A 21,927-nucleotide genomic window follows, 5' to 3' on the forward strand; every position below is an offset into this window, starting at 1 on the left:
AATTATGCCTCCTAACTATATATGCTTAATTAATTTTTATTAATTATAAATAAAATAATTATTTTTTAAACTATAAGACTATATTCCTAAACTTGCCTAAATAAGTTTTTAATGATTGCAATATTAAAAGTTTGTTAATTATGTCTGCTAACTATACGTTAATTTTTTTAATTATAAATAAAATAATTATTTCTTAAACTATGAGACTATTACTACGTTTACGCGAGTGTTACTTCTGTAGTAACTTACTCAAATTATCGTAACTTGTATTTGAGTAAGTTACTACAGAAGTAACACTCGCGTAAACGTAGTATATATTCGTTCGTACTACGTTTACGCGAGTGTTACTTCTGTAGTAACTTACTCAAATACAAGTTACGATAATTTGAGTAAGTTACTACAGAAGTAACACTCGCGTAAACGTAGTATATATTCCTAAACTTGCCCAAATAAATTTTTAACAATTGCAATATTTAAATTTTTTAAATTATATCTGCTAACTATACGCTCAATTAATTTAAATTAATTATAAATAAAATAATTATTTCTTAACCTATATGAGACTATATTCCTAAACTTGCCCAAACAATTTTTTAACGATTGCATAATAAATAAAAATAAGAAATATTAAATTTGTGTGCTAAGTATACATATATACAGAGATCACCTACGGATACCAATCCATAGAAAATAAAATAATGGTAACAAATGTAAAAATGTTGATAGCTATGGAGCGACGACACAGTCGTACACAGCATTTTAGCTGTGTACGCTTGTGTCGACTTGTGTCGTAGTTGGAAAGCACCGAGTCGTACACTGTGTTACACAGGGCATGTTCCGATATACACTGCCAGTACTGAAAAGCTATAGTTTACGTTACGTATATTATATATTTTCAGTACTAGCAGTAATATCGGAAAATGGGGACAGTGTCGCCTGTGTACATAGCTGGAAAGCACCCACTGTCTCATCCTGCTTTCCCCTTCTCTCACCGACTCCGTTTTTCCTTTCTCCCACCAGTTCCAAGCAGGCATATGGGGTGTTTGGTTCGAACTGGATTCGAACCCGGGACCCACCGCATGTCAGCCAGATACTGAACATGCGGGGCCACTTTTCACCCCTTATAAATATTATAATAAATATTATAATTAATTTGAATTATTTGTTTTATCTGAATTTTCTCTTTCTTTACGACCTCCGCATCGATCTACTGCTCCCGAAAACCATACTCATAGAAGAATTAATTTCTTTTTCTTCTTTTGTCCCAAATTTACTTATGAGAATATCTATATCATTTGATAGAAAATAAATAATTAAATAAATATTTAAAAGTGTTAATGTGTATATATATATATATATGTGTGTGTATACACACACACACACATATTTAATTAAAGTTTAAGTTAATATTATTTTAATATAATGAATTCATGCGTACCCATAAGCAAGCTATAAATTTTCGTTTTGCTGAAATTCAATTTTTTACTTTCATTTTTTTGTCTACCAAAAGCTGTGAATAATATTTGAACATCTTTAGCCATTACGGCTGACAAAGTATTATGTATCGCCTTTTTATGTGTTGGTGTTACGTCAACATATTTCTCAAATAATGTACGCTGTAAAAATAACAAATTTATTAAGTATTATTAAATATTTTATTTATTAAATAAAATTGTAAAGTAATATAAATTTTGAAAAATTAATTACCAAAGCATTTTTTTTTCGTCAAAATCTATTGAGGCATCCAAAGCTTTAAACTCATCTAATGTACATACCGGTAATTTAATTTCAATAAATTACAAATTCAGAAGGAGGCTATATGGAGCCACGCGTGGGGTGTAGGTACGCAAATACTAAACACAAACTTGTTGAAATAACAAATTTATTAAATTTAAACGTTTCGGTCCTTTCTTTGGACCTTCTTCAGTAACTTTAATACAATAAATTATAATGGGGAATCTACATACTGACGCACGCAGCGCTAAAAGCCGTGAGCCCCCCGATCGATAACCCACTAAATAGACAAAGTGAAATAATATGTCATGAGGTACTCAAATGTGGACTCTAATGAAGAGTATAGTGAGGAATTTCCGAAAGTGGGCTCACTCTTCCTCACACATTCATCCATCACCCGTTCACACGACCGTACGCGGACGCGTCCGACGCACGAGTGAAGAAGGTTTGATGCTATTTATAAGGCGCCATACAATGGCTCATAGCCTGTTATCGATGTCAATGTCAAACACAATGTGTGGAATTTATTTCTCTCCCTCTCTCTCCCTCTTGTTTTCCTCCTTCCCCCCCTTTTATTCCTTTTTTTCCCTCTCCCCCCCTCCGTCGCTCTCCCCCTATCACTGTCCCCCTTTCCTCTCGCTTCCCCCCCTTTCCCTATCTCCCTCTCTCCAACATACAATGTATGGAATTAATGTTACGAATGATTTATGGCTCTATAAAGGAATTCGATAACAACTAAACGAAGACCATCTTTCAGGAAATTTGTGGCATATTTGTCACAACAGATATATATGCTTGACTTAGACACTCTGTGTCTTCTTGTCGGTTTAGGCCATTTATCTGGCGCCTGATAAACAGCATCTCCGATACAAGTCTCTTTCTTAGAAACGGTTCCTCATCCAAGATCTCAACGTTATCCTAATCAAATTCGTGGTTATTCAGCCTGTGGTCCGTGATCACGGACTTTTGCTGTTTCTTTTTATGTGATTTCTATGCTCTCTAATGCGTGTTCTCAACTGTCTGCTGGTCTGACCGACATAAGAGGCATTACAATTTTGACATGAGATTTGGTATACAACGTTATTATGCCAGTCTTTCTGCAGTGTGTCTTTATGCACGCGGATAAACGAGCGTAACTTATTCAAACCTGTGTAGGACATTTTTACATCTAGATCACGGACCACATGGCTAAACCGCTCGGAAAATTTAGGTATGTATGGGACATTAAAATATGCAACGCGGGCCGAATTAGTATCAGGTGTTCTGTTAGCGTCACCTGAATTATTATTTTTATTTCTCGCAAACAAAGTCCTAAGCCTTTCGTGAAGTGTTTCAAAAATCAGTTGCAATGGATACCCATTATCACGTAACACCCCAATGACCAATTCGAAGTTCTTTTGGTGATATCTTGGGTGTGATAACCAGAAAGCCCTATCTATTAGGCCAAGTATTGTGCCTCTCTTGTGGCAGAGAGGGTGACAGGAGTAATAATTCAAATATCTTCCCGAAAATGTTGGTTTATGGTACCAGTCGAATTCAACATATCCCCGGTTTAGAATGAATGTAACATCCAAAAAATCGAGTCTATTACCCCCCCCCCCTTTCCAAAGTGAACTGTAATCTATTATGACACGCGTTAAACTGTCTTAATATCTCCTGGCTCGTCCCGGGAGGGACGGCCAACGCGATATCATCAACATAGCGTACGTAGATCGGGAGTTCAAAAGGAAGGTCTCCTATCACCCTGCTCTCCAAATCGCGCATGGTTAAATCGGCTACTATGGGAGACAGCGGAGAGCCCATGGGCGCTCCGAAGGTTTGTTGATAGATTATGCCATCAAAGATGAAAAAAGTTGAGTGAAGAACAAGCCGGATTGCCCCCAAAAATTCCACGCGCGGTATCATACAGTTATTCTCTATGAAATTCCACCTCGCGGCTATGCCGTCGACTGCCAAATCCAATGGGATGTTAGTGAATAGAGAGACCACATCCAGTGAAATAAGTTCACAATTGTCACCAATGTAAGTTCCATCGAGTTTGTTGACCAGTCGAAAGCTATTCTCCACATGACTGTCCGCCGCCGGGACCGACTTGTATATGATTTTGTGGAGGAACGTCGCAAGACGGTGCAGCGGCGTGTTCAGTGAGGAGACGATGATTCGCAGGGGGCAGCCCGACTTGTGAATCTTATGGAGCCCATAGGCTCTCGGCAGTACCCCCTCCGAACAATTCAACGACCTGTATGTCGTATCGGATATGTAATCTAATTTTTTCCACCTTGTAAGCAATTCATGCAAACTGTTGATAATTCTTCTGGTGGGATCCTTCTTTACTCTAATGTAAGTATTTGTATCACCAAGGAGTACCTTCATTTTTTCCAAATAAGATGTCTTTTCTAAGGCGACCGTTATATTGCCCTTATCGGCGTACCTATACCCCACGCGTGGCTCCATATAGCCTCCTTCTGAATTTGTAATTTATCAATGCAGGGAGCCTACACTGTTGACTTATTAATTTCAATAGTCTGTTTTAAAGCAGAAATTGGATTTATTTCCTCTTTGGGCAATAAATTTTATAAAAAATTATTTTGCAATTCTTCAAATCATTTTCTTATGTCATATAAAATACTTCTTTTTATATTATTCATTTTTTTTGTATAAGAATCTTGCTCATAACAAGCATTAGCAATTACTTGAGTTAATTCTGAAAAATCATAAGAAAATCTGAATTATATTATTGTAAATTTTTTATAAATAAGCATAAAAAAATTAATCTTAAAAAGTACATATAATACCATTATTTTTTGTATCACTATTATGTGATTTTTTATTTTTTTTTACTATGTTTGAAGTTTCGGCTTCGTCAGAGAGAGAGAGAGAGAGAGAGAGAGAATCGCTTTACGTTTATTATTTTTTTTAGTTATTGAGTCTTGCGTTCCAATTAATTTTTTGGGGGAATTCGATGAAACAATAATTGATTCCAATGAACTGATTGGAAAATTGTCTATGAAATAAAAATATTAACAATAAATTTTTTAATTTATAAACAAAAATACCTATTAAATTATTGATTATTATATAAAAAAATAATTTAAAAAAATAATATTTTAATATAATTTTAATGTAGTTTTATTTTTTAATGTATTTTTTAATGTAATTTTTTATTTACGAATAATAAATACCTTCATCTGATTCTATAATTCTTCTTCTTACAATTTTTTGATTTGAAAACGTTTCAAATTCTAAATCACTGATTTTACTTGATTTTTCTGATTCTGTATCTGATAATTCTTCGGCTACATCTGATATTTCACTTGAAAGTAAAATAGTATCTTCAGAAATGCGTGCTATACGACGTTGTCATTGATCGAAATTATCTATAATATAGATAATTTTCAATGTATTTTTAATATTTCTAATACATCTCTAATATTTTTACTTTTTTTGTACTTACTGGCATCTTTTATTATTTTAACAGGATATTTTTTTCATGTTAATTCTGAAGCTTTACTCTCTTTACTCCATTCTTGGATTTTATTATAATCGGATTTAAGTGGATATTTGCAAAACCATGTGCGTTTAGGTTTTTCTAACCAATCTTTTGGTACGAGATCTATGTATATTTTTTTATCTTTACGTTGGATATTATTGAACCAGACGATTACATGCGTAATATTATCACTAAATTCGGTTCTATACAATTAATACAAATAATAAAAATTACTTTATTGTCAAAAAATGCTTTTAAAGCAATAAATATATCATCAAGAGACACGGTAGTGCCCTAGTTTGGGCGAAGCCGACCCCTCAGAAGCGAGGCACCGTGTATCTTTACGCGAATCGGACAGTTTGAGATATCATAGTCGGATATTACTCATAACGGCTGAAGCTATCGAGTTCTTACTACGTTTAATCGATAGATTGAGGTCGAATTATATAATGAAAGTGTCTTTATTTTTGCTCTACATGCTTTGTAAGCGGAAATATCATAATGCAAAGTCTAAATGTGAAAAATTTCTTGTAAAAAACGTCCACGTCGTCATCATTATCATCGTCGTTCATGCATACATAGTATATAGTATCTATACGTGTAACACACGTATACAACACATGCATACACGTATATCACACGTAAACAACGCATTCAATAGATGCATGTAGTGGTAATCTTGTACAGTTCTCACGTTTGACACAGGCGGCGTTAGTGACACGACGCGATATTAGCAGCGTGCGAGGTTATGTACACATCGATACGTGTCTTTTGATTAATATATATGGGTTAAATGTGCGATTAGCTCGCTTTTATTTATAATCAGGTAATTATTTCATCATGTCATATATTTTATAACAATTATTAGATTTTATTATTTATTCACTTCTTTATTTTATATTAACAATTATATTCTTATGAAAAAATAATAGGATGGTTGCGTAACAAAAAAATAGTTATATTATTATGAAAAAAATTTAGTATATCACATACATGTAGTATAATATGCAAAATGTATCTTGTTATTTATAATTGTTAATATAAAATAAGAAAGTGAATAAATAATATTTATAAATAATTTATATACATTTTTTATTGCGCATGCATTCATAGCACTATTATGAGTGCTATGAGCTATCAAAAATACATCTTTACGTTATTTATTATTATTAGCTTTTATTATTCGCTTCCTTATTTTATATCAATAATTATATACTTATGAAAGAAATAGTAGGATGATAGCGTAGCATGAAAGTAGTTATTATTATGAAAGAAATAGTAAAATGGTAACGTAACAAGAAAGTCATTGCAAATATCATTATATAAATATGTATTCAAGAAAGAAATAGAAGGATCTACATTTTGCAATGTATACTACATACATGTGATATGCAATACTACTTATATGTGATGTTCTATATTTCTTTCACAATAATAACTACTTTCTTGTTACGCTGCCATCCTATGCTACTATTTCTTTCATAAGTATATAATTGTTAATATAAAATAAAGAAACAGTATATTTTGCATATATGTCCGTATTCTAATGATTTAAATATGTTTTACATTACAGATACAGAATGAGGATATTGTAATCTTTTGAAATAGTACTAGAGTTGCTCAAAAATAATGCCCTACATTATTTTTTCAGAATATTTATTCAACAATTTATACACAATATACATGGTAATCTCAATCAACTTCTATTGCTTTATGCCAGTACGATACATTATATGTATTTACTTGCCTTTACTGTACCAACTTTTGTTCTTTCCACGTAACCATGTTTTCACATTTGAATCACGCCCTCTTCATCTTCCAAACCGTATTTCGCGAAGTGCATTTAATTAAGTAATTCAAAAAGTTAAATATTGGAAGCTATCGCTAAACTGTGTTAAACATATAATTTAAAGATCTCTGCGAAACAAGATTGGGAAGATGATGAGGGGATGATTGAAGCTGTGATGACATGGTTATGTAGAAAAAACAAGAGTTGATACAGTAAAGGGATACATATACTTGTATAAGGTTGCTGGTATAAGGTTATAGAAGTTGATTGAGATTATATTAAAAAATAATATATATTTAAAAAGAAGAAATATCCACGTATGTTTGAAAACATTTCAAACCTGTTTAATAAATAGTTTCTGAAAAAAATGGCATTATTTGACCACCCGGAACCAATTTAGCAGTGCCTAGTTTTTTAATTAAATTTTTTTTTTTTATTTGTATTAATTTTAATAATTTTTTTAATTTTTATACTATTCTACATGGGTTTGCAACTTAAATTTTTCACTGGTTCATTATACGACTCTATAGGTTTGCAATTTAAATTTTCCACTGGTCCAAAAGTTTCTACTTTCACTTGGCGCGCAATTTTTTTTTATATTATTACTTTTGCAGTACGATTCTACATGGGTTTGCAATGGATAATTTTTCATATGATTCTACATAGGTTTGCAATAGGTAATTTTTTATACTACAATTCTACATGGGTTTGCAGTGAGTAATTTTTCATACGATTTTACACATGGGTTTGCAATGGGTAATTTTTCACTACTGGCGTGCCCATATTAGGCGCCTTTTTTTACCTTTTTTTTAAAGGTAAGTTTTTATAGGGATATCATTCATTTTTGTATATGATTTAAATTTACTAGGGTTGCTCAAATAATGCCATTTTTTTCAGAAACTATTTATTAAACAGGTTTGAAATGTTTTTAAACATACATGGATATTTCTTCTTTTTAAATATATATTATTTTTTAATATAATCTCAATCAACTTCTATAACCTTATACCAGCACGATACAAGTATATGTATCCCTTTACTGTATCAACTCTTGTTTTTTCTACGTAACCATGTCATCACAGCTTCAATCATCCCCTCATCATCTTCCCAATCTTGTTTCGCAGAGATCTTTAAATTATATGTTTAACACAGTTTAGCGATAGCTTCCAATATTTAACTTTTTGAACCACTTAATTAAATGCACTTCGCGAAATACGGTTTGGAAGATGAAGAGAGCGTGATTCAAATGTGAAAACATGGTTACGTGGAAAGAACAAAAGTTGGTACAGTAAAGGCAAGTAAATACATATAATGTATCGTACTGGCATAAAGCAATAGAAGTTGATTGAGATTACCATGTATATTGTGTATAAATTATTGAATAAATATTCTGAAAAAATAATGTAGGGCATTACTTTTGAGCAACTCTAGTACTATTTCAAAAGATTACAATGTCCTCATTCTGTATCCGTAATGTAAAACATATTTAAATCATTAGAATACGGACATATATGCAAAATATACTGTTTCTTTATTTTATATTAACAATTATATACTTATGAAAGAAATAGTAGCATAGGATGGCAGCGTAACAAGAAAGTAGTTATTATTGTGAAAGAAATATAGAACATCACATATAAGTAGTATTGCATATCACATGTATGTAGTATACATTGCAAAATGTAGATCCTTCTATTTCTTTCTTGAATACATATTTATATAATGATATTTGCAATGACTTTCTTGTTACGTTACCATTTTACTATTTCTTTCATAATAATAACTACTTTCATGCTACTGTTACGGACTCAAGGAAGGAAGAGTCGAAAGGAAGGACGTAACCAAATTTATCTCGAACGACGGCAGACAATCCGTCTGTTCGACCTGAACGAACGTCTGGGCCCAAATAGGTCAACGACCGCAAGGTTCGCTCTTACTCTATTTAAAGGGCCGTTCGCTCGGCGGTCCCTTTTCGGCAAGAGAATTTAATCTCTTTTGCGCAGGATGGGACCTTGTACGATCTTGGTTTACGGGAATGTGTGGGAACGGGTTATAAATTAAAGAGTATTAGGCCTCATATTAAAACAATTAATTTATTTTACTCTTAAAGAACGAGAAAAGAAGAATTAAATTCATAAGAATCATATTATACTTATACATTATTATTATTATTATTATTTATTCTAATTGTGTACTTCTCTTAGTCGAGAAAAAAGAAAAGAAATAGATGCTCGTGTGTATGAGTGAGTGAATGTGTATAAATCGCAGGTGATAGATACGGAGGTCTTTAATCGGGGCAGAAAGGAGAAAGAGTTATTGTTTAAATTTTAGGGTCCCGATTGGTGGTTACAATAATTTAAACGATAATAGATATATAAAAATAGTGTCCATGTGTGTGCGTGTGAGAGAGAATGCTAGATAGGGCCGTAGCCCGAGCCACTTCTTGGCTCAGGCGTCGATTCCGACGATTTCGCGCATGCTTTGCTCCAGCTCTCGAAGTCCGCTTTCTTAAGTCGTCCACTAAGAATGACGAACGATAAGAAAAATCGATCGAGGCGATGGAGTGCAATTTCGAAATAATTCTTGGAATACTATTCTCTTTCCATTCTGTCGTTATTAATTCTATTTCTTATTCCTTGCGCTTGTAGGATTCTAGAGAGAGAGGGAGAGAGAGAGAGGGAGAGAGAGAGAGGAGAGAGAGAGAGAGAGAGAGAGAGAGAGAGAGAGAGAGAGAGAGAGAGAGACTGGATAATGTTGAGTAGGGGAAAGGTATGGGAAACGGTATCACGAATCTCGCCGTTATCACGGGAGATCCTGAGTGATTTTTGGAACGGGTGAAATCACGGATCTCGCCGTTATCACGGGAAATCCTGAGTGATTTTTCGGGATGGATGAAATCACGGATCTCGCCGTTATCACGGGAAATCTTGAGTGATTTTTGGAGATGGATGAAATCACGGATCTCGCCGTTATCACGGGAAATCCTGAGTGATTTTTCGAACGGGTGAAATCACGGATCTCACCGTTATCACGGGAAATCCTGAGTGATTTTTGGAGCGGGTGAAATCACGGATCTCGCCGTTATCACGGGAAATCCTGAGTGATTTTTGGAACGGGTGAAATCACGGATCTCACCGTTATCACGGGAAATCCTGAGTGATTTTTGGAGATGGATGAAATCACGGATCTCGCCGTTATCACGGGAAATCCTGAGTGATTTTCGGGGCAGAAGAGAGAGGGAGAAGAAGGTTTAGGGTTGGATATGATAGGACTTGCGCAAAAGGAGATAAAGAAGATGGCTTTATCTTAAATCCAAGAATTATTTTGATACGGGGTGAAAATTGTACTTTATGTTTTTCCCTTTTTATATACATATATGTGTGTCTTGACTTACTGTTAATAGAGTGCGTTGTTAATAATGGCTGCAGGGTTCTAGTCTGGTTGTGTGGTCTTCCGGACTTCCACTATGTTTTTTCACTTGCACTCTAACGAACGTCGGAATTTGAGTTGAAAGCGGATTTCGAAATTGAAAGTATATAAAAGTCCGAAGAGTCTAGATACGAGCTCGGATAGCTTATACACGGCAAACTGCGCTCGAAAGTTCGGATTAAAAAATCTACTCTCTCGAGGGATATCGCGTGTATATAAACCTTCTTGCTCCTCCTCTCCATTGGTTTATTAACATTTCCTGACGAATAGGAAATTTTTCAATGACGCCCTTTAGATCCCGGAGGCGTCTCTTTTAATTTTACAATTACTACGATTGGTTAGGGCTTTTGTTTAGAGCTCTAGGTTTCGACCAATGGAGAATTTGTTGTAGTCAAGTGAGGTTGATATTTTTATTACCCTCTCGAATTTATCTCAGGCAGATATCGCGTAACGACGATCTGTCAGGCGAGAATTGTTTAGGTTCGGTTATCGTTGTTAGTCTTTCTTCTAAATTTTTATTAGTTTCCGAGTGTTGGTTTCGTTTAGAGAACTGTCGACTATAGTTTAACTTCTTAGAATATAATGAGTTATAGTTTGAATTTTATGAGTTGATCTGTTTGCTTCTCAAGTTCTGTATTTACTCTTTACTTTTACGATGGAACTGTCTCGGAATATGTTTGTCTCGCCTGTCAGATTGTCGGTTTATCTGTGCGTCTGCGATATTTAAAATATCGCCTTGCGTTCTCCGAAAGAAAAGAATCGTGGAGTCCACAGGGCGTAACAATTTTTTACTATTATTATTAAACTATCTCTGTGTATGTTTTTCTCGCTTATCAGATCACAGTTTATTAGTGCAGCTGCAATATTTCAAATATCGCCTTGCATTCTCCGAAAGAAAAGAATCGTGGAGTCCACAGGACGTAACACTACGCTACCATCCTATTATTTCTTTCATAAGTATATAATTATTGATATAAAAAAGGAAGCGAATAATAAAAGCTAATAATAATAAATAACGTAAAGATGTATTTTTGATAGCTCATAGCACTCATAATAGTGCTATGAATGCATGCGCAATAAAAAATGTATATAAATTATTTATAAATATTATTTATTCACTTTCTTATTTTATATTAACAATTATAAATAACAAGATACATTTTGCAATATTATACTACATGAATGTGATATACTAAATTTTTTTCATAATAATATAACTATTTTTGTTACTCAATCATCCTATTATTTTTTCATAAGAATATAATTGTTAATATAAAATAAAGAAGTGAATAAATAATAAAATCTAATAATTGTTATAAAATATATGACATGATGAAATAATTACCTGATTATAAATAAAAGCGAGCTAATCGCACACTTAACCCATATATTTATCAAAAGACACGTATCGATATGTGCATAACCTCGCACGCTGCTAATATCGCGGAGTTTATTATACATAATTCCGCACGCTGCTAATATCGCGTCGTGTCACTAACGCCGCCTGTGTCAAACGTGAGAACTGTACAAGATTACCACTACATGCATCTATTGCATGCGTTGTTTACGTGTGATATACGTGTATGCATGTGTTGTATACGTGTGTTACACGTATAGATACTATATACTATGTATGCGTGAACGATGATGATAATGACGACATGGACGTTTCTTACAAGAAATTTTTCATATTTAGACTTTGCATTATGATATTTCCGCTTACAAAGCATGTAGAGCAAAAATAAAGACACTTTCATCGAATTATATAATTCGACCTCAATCTATCGATTAAACGTAGTAAGAACTCGATAGCTTCAGCCGTTATATGAGTAATATCCGACTATGATATCTCAAACTGTCCGATTCGCGTAAAGATACACGGTGCCTCGCTTCTGAGGGATCGGCTTCGCCCAAACTAGGCGCGAGACACTATCGTGTCTCTTGATACATACTTACATATAGCAGCAAATAAAAAAAGTAATTGTAATATGACATTAAGAATTTTAAAGGCTTTCGATATTAAATATATATTTGAAAATAAACTGGCTATGAGAGCCATCCGCGGATGTTGGTACGTCAGTTATAGCGAAAATTAATTTTTCATTATAACTGGATAATTGTATATGGAGCACGAATTTTTGCTTGATATGATGCCAAGACTTAATTCGGAATTATATTTCAATTCGAGATTACTAATTCCTATCTTCCCCTCTGACCCCTCTAAAGAGATGTAGGCGAGGAAAATATCAAAAAATAAAATAATAAAAAATATAATTGTAATATAAATTTACTTACAAAGAATAGGTCAAAAAAGAAAGAAGACAATTTGATCCTACTACAAAAAATGTAATGAGACATCCTGTTAATCCAAAAAAGTTATTTTATCATCTCTGCATATTAAGTTAGATTTAATTTTGTGAAAATATTGGATTAAATTAAACATATAAATGTATTTCGAAAATTGAGCATTGCAAAAAATCAAGTAAGCATATTCGCAAGCATATTTGCCTTTCTTGTACTGTAGATTATACGAAAAATCTAAAATACTCAAACAGCCACAACTTAATGAAAAAAAGTCATACGATCATAAATTCATTTGAAAGTTCTCGAATTATACTTTCAGATGTCATTGAGTTTATTTACAAAACAGTTTTCTTTTTGCCGTAAAAAAATTAAAAGTAATCAAAAACGCCCCTTTTATTCCAATTCACTCAAAATCCTGACGTGCTATGTAAATTCTGACAACACCGTGTTCAGCGCGAAAAAAATCTTCGATAAACGTACTATCGTACTTCGGAGAGAAAAAGTGGTTTTTTTATCCTACTGTGAACTTAAAACTGAATACAAAAAACAAATAAAAAATATAAAAATTATAATCGTGAAAAAAATTGCATAAATTATCATTTTTTGAGAGAAATATTCGAGAATTTTTCAAAGCGTCAACTTTATAAAAGCCTTGTAAAAATAATATTTTTTAATTTTAGGAATTTTTTAAAATTTAAATGTGGCAGTAAAACAATTCAAAAAAATTTCTTGTAAAGAAAAAACATTTTTTTCTTATTAATATATTTTTTATATCAAGAATTCATAAGCATAAAACATGTCAAAAAAATAAAATTAAAAAACGTGCTTTTTTTGCTGTGTAGATTAAAAAGGAGAGGGAGGAGGTTGGAAGTTATAAAAAACTTTTTTATTTATTTAGAAGTATTATGCAAATACTTTTCGCGCGAGAGCACTTTTTACTATTTTATTCGGCTATAACTTTTATAGTTTTGAAGACGGAAAGTCAATTTTGCGATTCTAGGATTGAGATGTGCCTTATTTACAGCATAGATCAAAGCATAATAGTCAATAATAACTGTAAAATCTGAATCATAAAGAGAAATATGAAATCGTTCATCGATTTAATCAGCAGCATCTCTAACTAGCATTTCAAGTTCAAAGCTGTGATAGTTGGCCTCAGCCTTATTAGTTGATTGATTAAAATAAGCGAGTCGAGCCCAACCATCTAAACTTTGCTTTTGTAATAGATAGATAGATAGATAGATAGATAGATAATGGGTTTATTGTACCCCTTGGGGTTTCAATTTTACATACATCCAAATAGATAGATAGATAGATAGATCTTTATTGTTTCTCCTCAGAGTTACAAAAATTTTACACTTATACTTCCTCTTCCTCTTCCTAGCGTCTATGCTTTACATATATACAGCAAAAAAAAAAAATATAAAAAAGAAAAAAAAATACAGTAAAACAAACATAAAATAAACCTAACATACAAAACAAAAAGAATTTGACACTTGTTCTACAAAAAATAAAGAAATTAAGTAATTAACAAAATTCGCCATCGCATATTTCTATTTACAGAGAAAAAATTACAAAAAACAAGAAAAAAAAAAAAAAAAAAAATTATTAAAATTATACTTTTAAGAGAGAGAAAGATATCGCTCGCTCGTTCGCTCGTTATTATTGATATCGTATACGCATACGCACGCTATTTCCCCCCTTCCCTTCCTGGACTCCCGTTTCCTTTTCTTTGCATCTTCTCACTAACCCCTCTCTTACCCCTCTCTTCCTCATCGCCTCTATCAGTTTTCCCCTATCTACCGAGTCGAAGGCCGCCTTCATATCCACAAATAGAATCATCATTTTCCCTCCCTTCCTGTTTACCTGCCTATTGATCAAATAATTCAATATGTAAATATTATCTATAGTCCCCATCCCTCTCCTGAAACCTGTCTGACTCGGTCCTTCACTTCTTCCCTCCCTATCTTCCCTTCCTTTTTTAGATCTTTGATCTCCTTCAAAATCAATCCTACTATATCCTTCTGTGCTTTTTTAGTTGTCCCTCCTTCATCCCCTTCCACCCCTAACTCCTCTCTCGATCTCTTAAGCCACCCATCTATCGCTCCTGTTGCTACCACACTACCTTTTCTCCTTGTTACTATCTGTCCTACTTTCCCTTTCGGAGTTACACTTCCCATCTCCTCCACTTTCTCTACTACCTTGCTTGTCTCCATCTCTCTTCTCCGTATACTTAATTTCCCTTATCCTTTATTAATGTCTCTCAATTTTCCCTAGCTGTTTCGTCTTCGCCTAGTTCCCATCAGATTTCGCTCCCTCCTTTCTCACTTCACACGCGCCTCTACTCTCTTCTTATTTCGTGCCGTTACCTTGCCTACCTCTCTACTTTCACTCTCTTTTTCCCTCTTACCTTTTCTCTCCTTACCCCACCCTTATTTCTTTCACTCCACACTCATCTCCACTCTCAAATCACACACCTCTTTATCTCACACACCCTCTCCAACTCTCAGATCGCCTCTCAAAACTCGCAGCTCACACACACGTGTCACTCTCCTAACCTACCGGAAACGGAAGTCTACATACATCCAAATACAATACCATATTCTTACAATCCAATACAAAATAAAAATAAAGAATATAATACAAAAACAAAAAAAAACAAAAAAAAAATAAAAAATAAAAATAGAAATAGAAATACAATATTGTCATCGCATACAAAAAGAGCTCTTAAAACTTAAACATCGCATTACAAATCTCCGCCTTACGCATCTAATCTATCTGCCTAATACACACACACACGCGCGCTATCCCTAACCTAATCTTACGCTTAACCTAAACTTAGCCTAAGTGGACCTCCGCTTCCGGTTGTATGCCTTAATGTCTGTCTCTCCTATACTCCTTCTCTCTCCCTCTCCCCCTTTCTCTTCCCTCCTCCCCCCATTTTCACCCACCCATACTTGTTCTTTTGCTCACTTTCTCTCATTCTCCCTCCCCCCTTTCGTCATGCCTTCCGCTTTCTTCCAAACTCTTTTCTTTTCCCCTATCTCCCCAACTTTCTTCCAGTTCTCTTAGCCAGTGCTCTCCCTCCCCCTCCTCCCCTAGGACTGTTCCTACCATCTCCTGCTAGCTCCCCTCTTCCCCCCAACCCATGCATTCTTCCCAGACGTGTTTCCATTTCTCCTCCTTCCCCCCGCATACTCTGCATAACTTCTTCTCCTCCTTCTCCCAATATCTACTCCCCCTCATCCCGTTCCCCAGCCTGAACCTCGCGATCCTCTGCCATCTCCCTTCCCCCCAACCCTTCTTCAAATATGCCGGAATTCTCTCTCGCTTAATCCATCTGTACCAATTATTAAATTTTGAGGACTCCATTTTTTCCCACCTCTCCTCTCTCTGTTTTTCCTTGTCTACTGTCACCGCTTCTTCCCACCTAAATTCTCCTTTTTCCCTACTTTCCTCCACTTCCCTTAGTATCATCCCTTTATCTTTAAAAAATTCTCTTCTTTCCTCCTTCCACTCAGATAAATCTATCCCTTTTTTCGCCCTACTCTTGATCTCTTCCAGGCATTTTCTCGCCAGCTGCCCACCTCTCCCCTCCTCCACCCTTCTTTCGTATCCCCACACTCTTTTACCCATTTTCGTCCTCAACTTATCTCTTTGCATTAGTGATGCATTTTGATACGAGAATCTCGAAATCTCGTCTCAGAATTTCTCGTCTCGTTAAGATAATATTTTCGAGATTATTATCTGTCATTTGTTTTTTCTCGTCTCGTCTCGTTCTCGTCTCTTCTCGGAAAAACGAGATAAATACTATTCTCGATATTAAATGTTAAGGCAAAAATTAATTAAAAAACATTTTAGAAATTAAGAAAATTAATTATGAAACAAATAATTATGAAACTAATATTTATTGTAGAACATATTATACTGTTTTGAAAATTAATACTGCACAGTAAATGTAATTCATTTTTCGATAATGTTTAACAAGCTTATCGCGAGCAGCAACAAGTGCTATTTGGATATTATATTCTATGTCTGATTGATCATGTTTTTGATTCATGTCTCCAATGGCTTGTTCAATTTTGTCAAGTAAAAGATTAAATGTCAGCACAGCTAGTGGTAGTGTCACATACTTTTCACCACTAAGAACGTCAGACAATTGTTTAAATATACGAAGGTATTTAAAAACTGCACATAATATCTGCCTATCATTTTCTGTAATAGAAAGATGTTGAATATTTGCATTATTTTCGCAAAGTAGATTAATAGCTTGTTTAATTTTTACTGCTGATTTTATCATTTCGAAAGTTGAGTTCCACCTCGTTGACACATCTAAAATCGGTGCCATAGGTTTGACATTCGTTGTCTCGCAGCAAGCATTGAGTTTATTTCGCAATTGTTCTGAATACTTTAATTTTTTAAAGAGAGTACGCAAATTCTGAAGTACACATTTCTCATTAATGCTATCATCATCGTTATCGTTATCCTCCTCAATTTCATCCTCATCAATCTCATTAAAGGAATCATTGTCTTTCTCAGTTTGCAAACCACTTTTTAACAAACGAAGCATGTCTTGAATTCCTAAGTTTGCTATGTGCGCCATACATCGAAAATGTTGGTTGATAGGATCGAACACTTCGCCATCTGCAGAATTCATTAAATGTGAGAGTTCTTCCATAAAAGTAGTATTAGCGGCAGCATTATCGACAGTTATGCCTTGAATTTTTTTACGCAATCCAAATTATTCTAGAACTCCATAAAAAAGTGTTGCTATATCTTGGCCAGTATGTTTTTCATTTGATGGGACAAAATCAATAACTAATGATCTCAAATTCCAATCATTATCAATAAAATGACCAGTTATGCCATAATAAGATTGATTAGCAATTGATGTCCATCCATCGATTGTGAATGAAACTTTCGATTGATCTTTTGATAAAATCGTAATAACTGCTTTTTGTTTTTTATAAAATTGGGATTGAACATTAGATTTAAGTTTATTTCTGCCAGGTAAAACTGTTTGTTTATTTAAAAATGTGAATAATCTCTGAGTTTCATCATCTTCAAAAAAACTTAATGGTAGATATTTTCTTGCAACCCAATCAACCAACATCTCAGAGAAGCGTTCTTGCGTGAATGGTACCTATACGTATAATATATTACATTTACTTATTTATTTATTTATATATTTAATTATTTATTTATTTATTTAATTATTTATTTATTTATTATTTTTTACTAAAAATAAGTTACTTCATTTATCGTTTAGCTTTATAATATGATCTCTGAATTTATTGCGATGGTTATAAAAGTAAAGAAAGCAAAATAAGTGTGCAAATTAGAAATTCGCACATTCCTTTCTCATCATTTTTTTAATCTCAAAAAGATTCCTCTATGAGGAAGCCAAACTATTATATGTAATAACTATGCTTTAATACAGAGCTGTCCACGTTTTGCACTTTTCGGCCGATTTCCGAGACTCACCGCCTAGCGGCCCCCACTTACGCTCGAGACCTTAGCAACGCGTGGCCCGATAACCGTAGTTGCTAAGGTCTCGAGCGTAAGTGGGGGCCGCTAGGCGGTGAGCCTCGGAAATCGGCCAAAAGTCCAAAACGTGGACAGCTCTGGTTTAATATAATAAAAATTAGTTTTCTCAGAAGAGAAAGAATATCTTACCGATGTAAGTTTTGATTTTGATCCATTATTAGCATATATAAGTTCATAAATTTGCGAATGAGCATTTAAAAGATGTTTTCTTATTCCACTTGTATTACCGTCTTTCATTTTCACTTCTTTTTTCTCTGATGTACATAATTTAGACTGCGATTTTACCTTGATTTTCTCGTTTTTCAAATAAAAATGCTTTTTCTAATAATACTTTTTTATCGCCAGTCCAATAATCTGTGGATTTGCTTTGATCAGGCGTACAGTCTCTGTCATCCTTGTCATTTTGAATTTTATTTTCCATATTTGTCATCTTTTCTATAAGCGAGTTGAAAATAATAATATTAATAATAATGATGATGTAATAATAACAGATGTTAATGTTGGCAATATTGTTATGAGTATAATAATGTAATATATAATTGATAAAGATGTTAATTATGTCTTACGTGATATTTCAGCGAGTCGTTGCTTTTTATAATAAGAATTATTATTTGTTTCATTATTACTTCTCTTCATATCCATGTTATTGTCATAAATAACGTGAAATGAACTATCTCTTTATAAAAGAACAGATGAAACGAGATAGTCGATAATCTCGAACATCTCGACATAAAATTCGAGAATATCGAGAAACGAGAATCTCGGTTCGTCGAGTCAAGAAAATTTTTTCAATCATTTGTGTTTTTCCCTCTCCTTCCATCCCCAAACCTCCACTCCATAACCTAGCACGGCCCATACCAACGCATCGAATAACCATACCCTCCTTCCCCAATCCCCTTCGAAACGTCTTTTCCCTATTCCCCAAACTTGTCCTAATATAGCCGCCCCCCTTCGCCACTCTGTCCGCGACCTGTCTGTCCTGTCTTACATTCCTCTGTATTACGTACCCTAAATACTTATACTCCTTGACCACTTCCAACACTTTCCCCTTCCATCTCCAGCTAACCTTTTTAAATCTACCTCACCCCTTCCTACATCTCATTATTTTCGACTTCGCGTTTAATTCCAATCCCTTTCCCTCCAGGTATCTTCCCAGCCTCTCCAGCATGCACCTCATTCCTCCTTCATCCTCCGCCATCAACGCCACATCGTCCGCGTATGATAAGGAGTATACCTTATCCCCTCCCAGTTTTACCCCCCCAACACCCCTTCCTCATCTCGTCCTCCAAGTCCGCCACCAATAAGTTGAAGAGTAATGGACTCAAGGGGCACCCCTGTCTCACCCCACGGCCCGTCCAGAATCTTTCCCCTATCTCTTCCTCTAGCCTCACCCTGAAACATACCTCCCTTAACACTTCCTCGCATCTCCTCACCAAACCCTCTCTCACCCCCCTTCCCCTCATTGTCGCCAATAACTTTGTCCTATCCACCGAATCAAACGCGGCCTTCAAGTCTACAAAAAATAACACTAATAACCCCCCTTTCCTGCTGATTTGCCTGTTTAAAAGATAATTTAACACGAACACATTATCCATTGTTCCCATCCCTTTCCTAAACCCCGTTTGATTCGGTGGAATTAGAGTTCTCCCTTCTATGTCTTACCTCATTCTCTCCGCCAACACTTTGGCGTATACCTTATACAGCGACGACGCCAGTGTAACCCCTCTAAATTCTGATACCTCCCTCCCTTCCCCCTTCTTTAAAATCGGTACCACCAATCCCTCGCACCACTCCCTGATCCACCCCTCTCCCATCCATATCCTGTTGCATGTGTTCCAAATCCACTCTAACTCCCCCCCCGTATTTCCAGACCTCCCCTGGTATCCCATCCACGCCTACCGCCTTATTATCTCTTATCTTCGTTATCGCCTTCTTTACCTTTTTTTTTTATGTATTCGCTGGGGAAACCTTTTATAGGTATTCATGCCTCCGGGATGAGGACATGGGTTATGTGGGACTCATTCTGCTTATCCCAGGGAGAACCGAAGTTTTCCCCGTGATAAGCCACAAAATATTACCGCACTAAAACCCCAGCGGGTGTCCTTCTCGGGCGTTGGTTGGGGGGGCGCCCGGGATGCTGGTATCCCATGCCGTCCGGACGCCCCCCCCCTAGCCTTCTCCGGGGAGATGCCGGGTCGGGGCTTGAGTGTTCCCGCTCGAGCCCCGGCCCCCCGCCCTCCGGCTGTGGCCCCCTCCGCCCCTCAAAGGGGCAGCGAATCCGACCGTCAGCCGGAGGGCTCTCCTCGAGGTTCGAGCAGCTCCCGAGGGCTTATGCCGTGGGAGTCCGCCCTTATCCCTCCCTCGAGGTCTCCAGGGGCAGAGCGCCGGACTTAAGTGTCCAGCGCTCCCTCCCACCCCAGTATCATCTGGGACAGGACAGGGTCCGACCCTCCCCCGGCCCCCACCACAGCGGCCTCTTCGCCTGGGCAGCCAGGAGGGGTGGTCCCTCTCCTCCCGGGATTCAGGGGAGAGAGCAGATCTCCCCCTTCTCCCCAGTCTCTCACGCTCCCTCTCTGCCTCCTCCTTCTGGGACATAACTCGCTCGCAGAAGGAGACCGCCTTCCACACATTCTCTTCCTCCACCATCTTTCCAACTAGTGCTGGCAGGGATAAGTCCCTGCCAGTAACCGCCATCATTTCTTCCCTTTCGCCCGCCCAAGCGGGACATTCCTTCAGGGTGTGCTGGGTCGTGTCATGTTCATAACCACAGAACCAACACACCCCGGAGCTTTCCTTTCCTATACGACCCAGGTATTCACCGAAGCAGCCGTGGCCGGTGAACACTTGGGTCATCCGGTAGGACATCCCTCCCCGTGATCTCTCCAGCCAATGGACCAAATGAGGCCTTACGGCTTCCACGGTCCTCTGGCCGGGCAGGCTGGGATCTCCCAGCAGGCCCAGCCACCTATCTACGAGGACACGCTTGGCCTGCCCCCTTCTTTACCTCCTCCTTACTTAAAGCCTCTTCCTCATTCTCCCTCATGCCGCTGCTCGTCCCCATCACCACTCTCGATTCCATACCCTCTAGCAGGTCTCTGAAGTATCTCTCCCAATCCTTCATTTCTATTCTTTCCCCCGCTACCCTTCTTCCCCCCATCCTTTCTCTTCTGACCTTCCATACCTGACCGTCTTCGCCTCTTTTGCCCTCTTTATCCACTCCTCGTTCTCCTCTTCCTTTTTCTTCTTGCACAGTTTCCCATATTCCCTTTTCAGTTCCCTATATTCCTTTCCTTCTCCCCCCTCCCTTTTCCATTTTCTCATGTCCCTCCTCACTCTTCTTTTCTCTTCCCTGCACTCCTCGTCGAATCACTCTCCCTTCTTTCCCCTTCTTTCCCTCCCATCTTTGTTGCCCTTCTTCAAGATCTCCAACAACTTTCCCTTTATCTTAGTCCAATCCTCTTCCAGACTCCTTCCTTCTTTTTCCCCTTGTATCTCACCAAGCTCCTCCCTAAATTCCTTCCTCCCTTCCTCAGACCAATCCCATCTCTTTATACTTCTCCTTCCCTTCCTCTTCTTACACACACCTTCTCCTTTTATCCTTACCATTACCAGCATATGGTCCGATTCGATCCTG

General features: G+C 36.3%; 1 pseudogene; it reads right to left on the minus strand.

Moving 5' to 3' along the window:
* Positions 1-1,148: 1,148 nt before the first annotated feature.
* LOC145946430 (uncharacterized) lies at positions 1,149-21,414 on the minus strand (annotated as a pseudogene).
* Positions 21,415-21,927: the final 513 nt, after the last annotated feature.

This window comes from Prenolepis imparis, unplaced genomic scaffold (assembly GCF_030444845.1).
Source record: "Prenolepis imparis isolate NDT839.2.m4 unplaced genomic scaffold, iyPreImpa1.0 SCAF_16, whole genome shotgun sequence".
Classification (NCBI taxonomy): domain Eukaryota; kingdom Metazoa; phylum Arthropoda; class Insecta; order Hymenoptera; family Formicidae; genus Prenolepis; species Prenolepis imparis.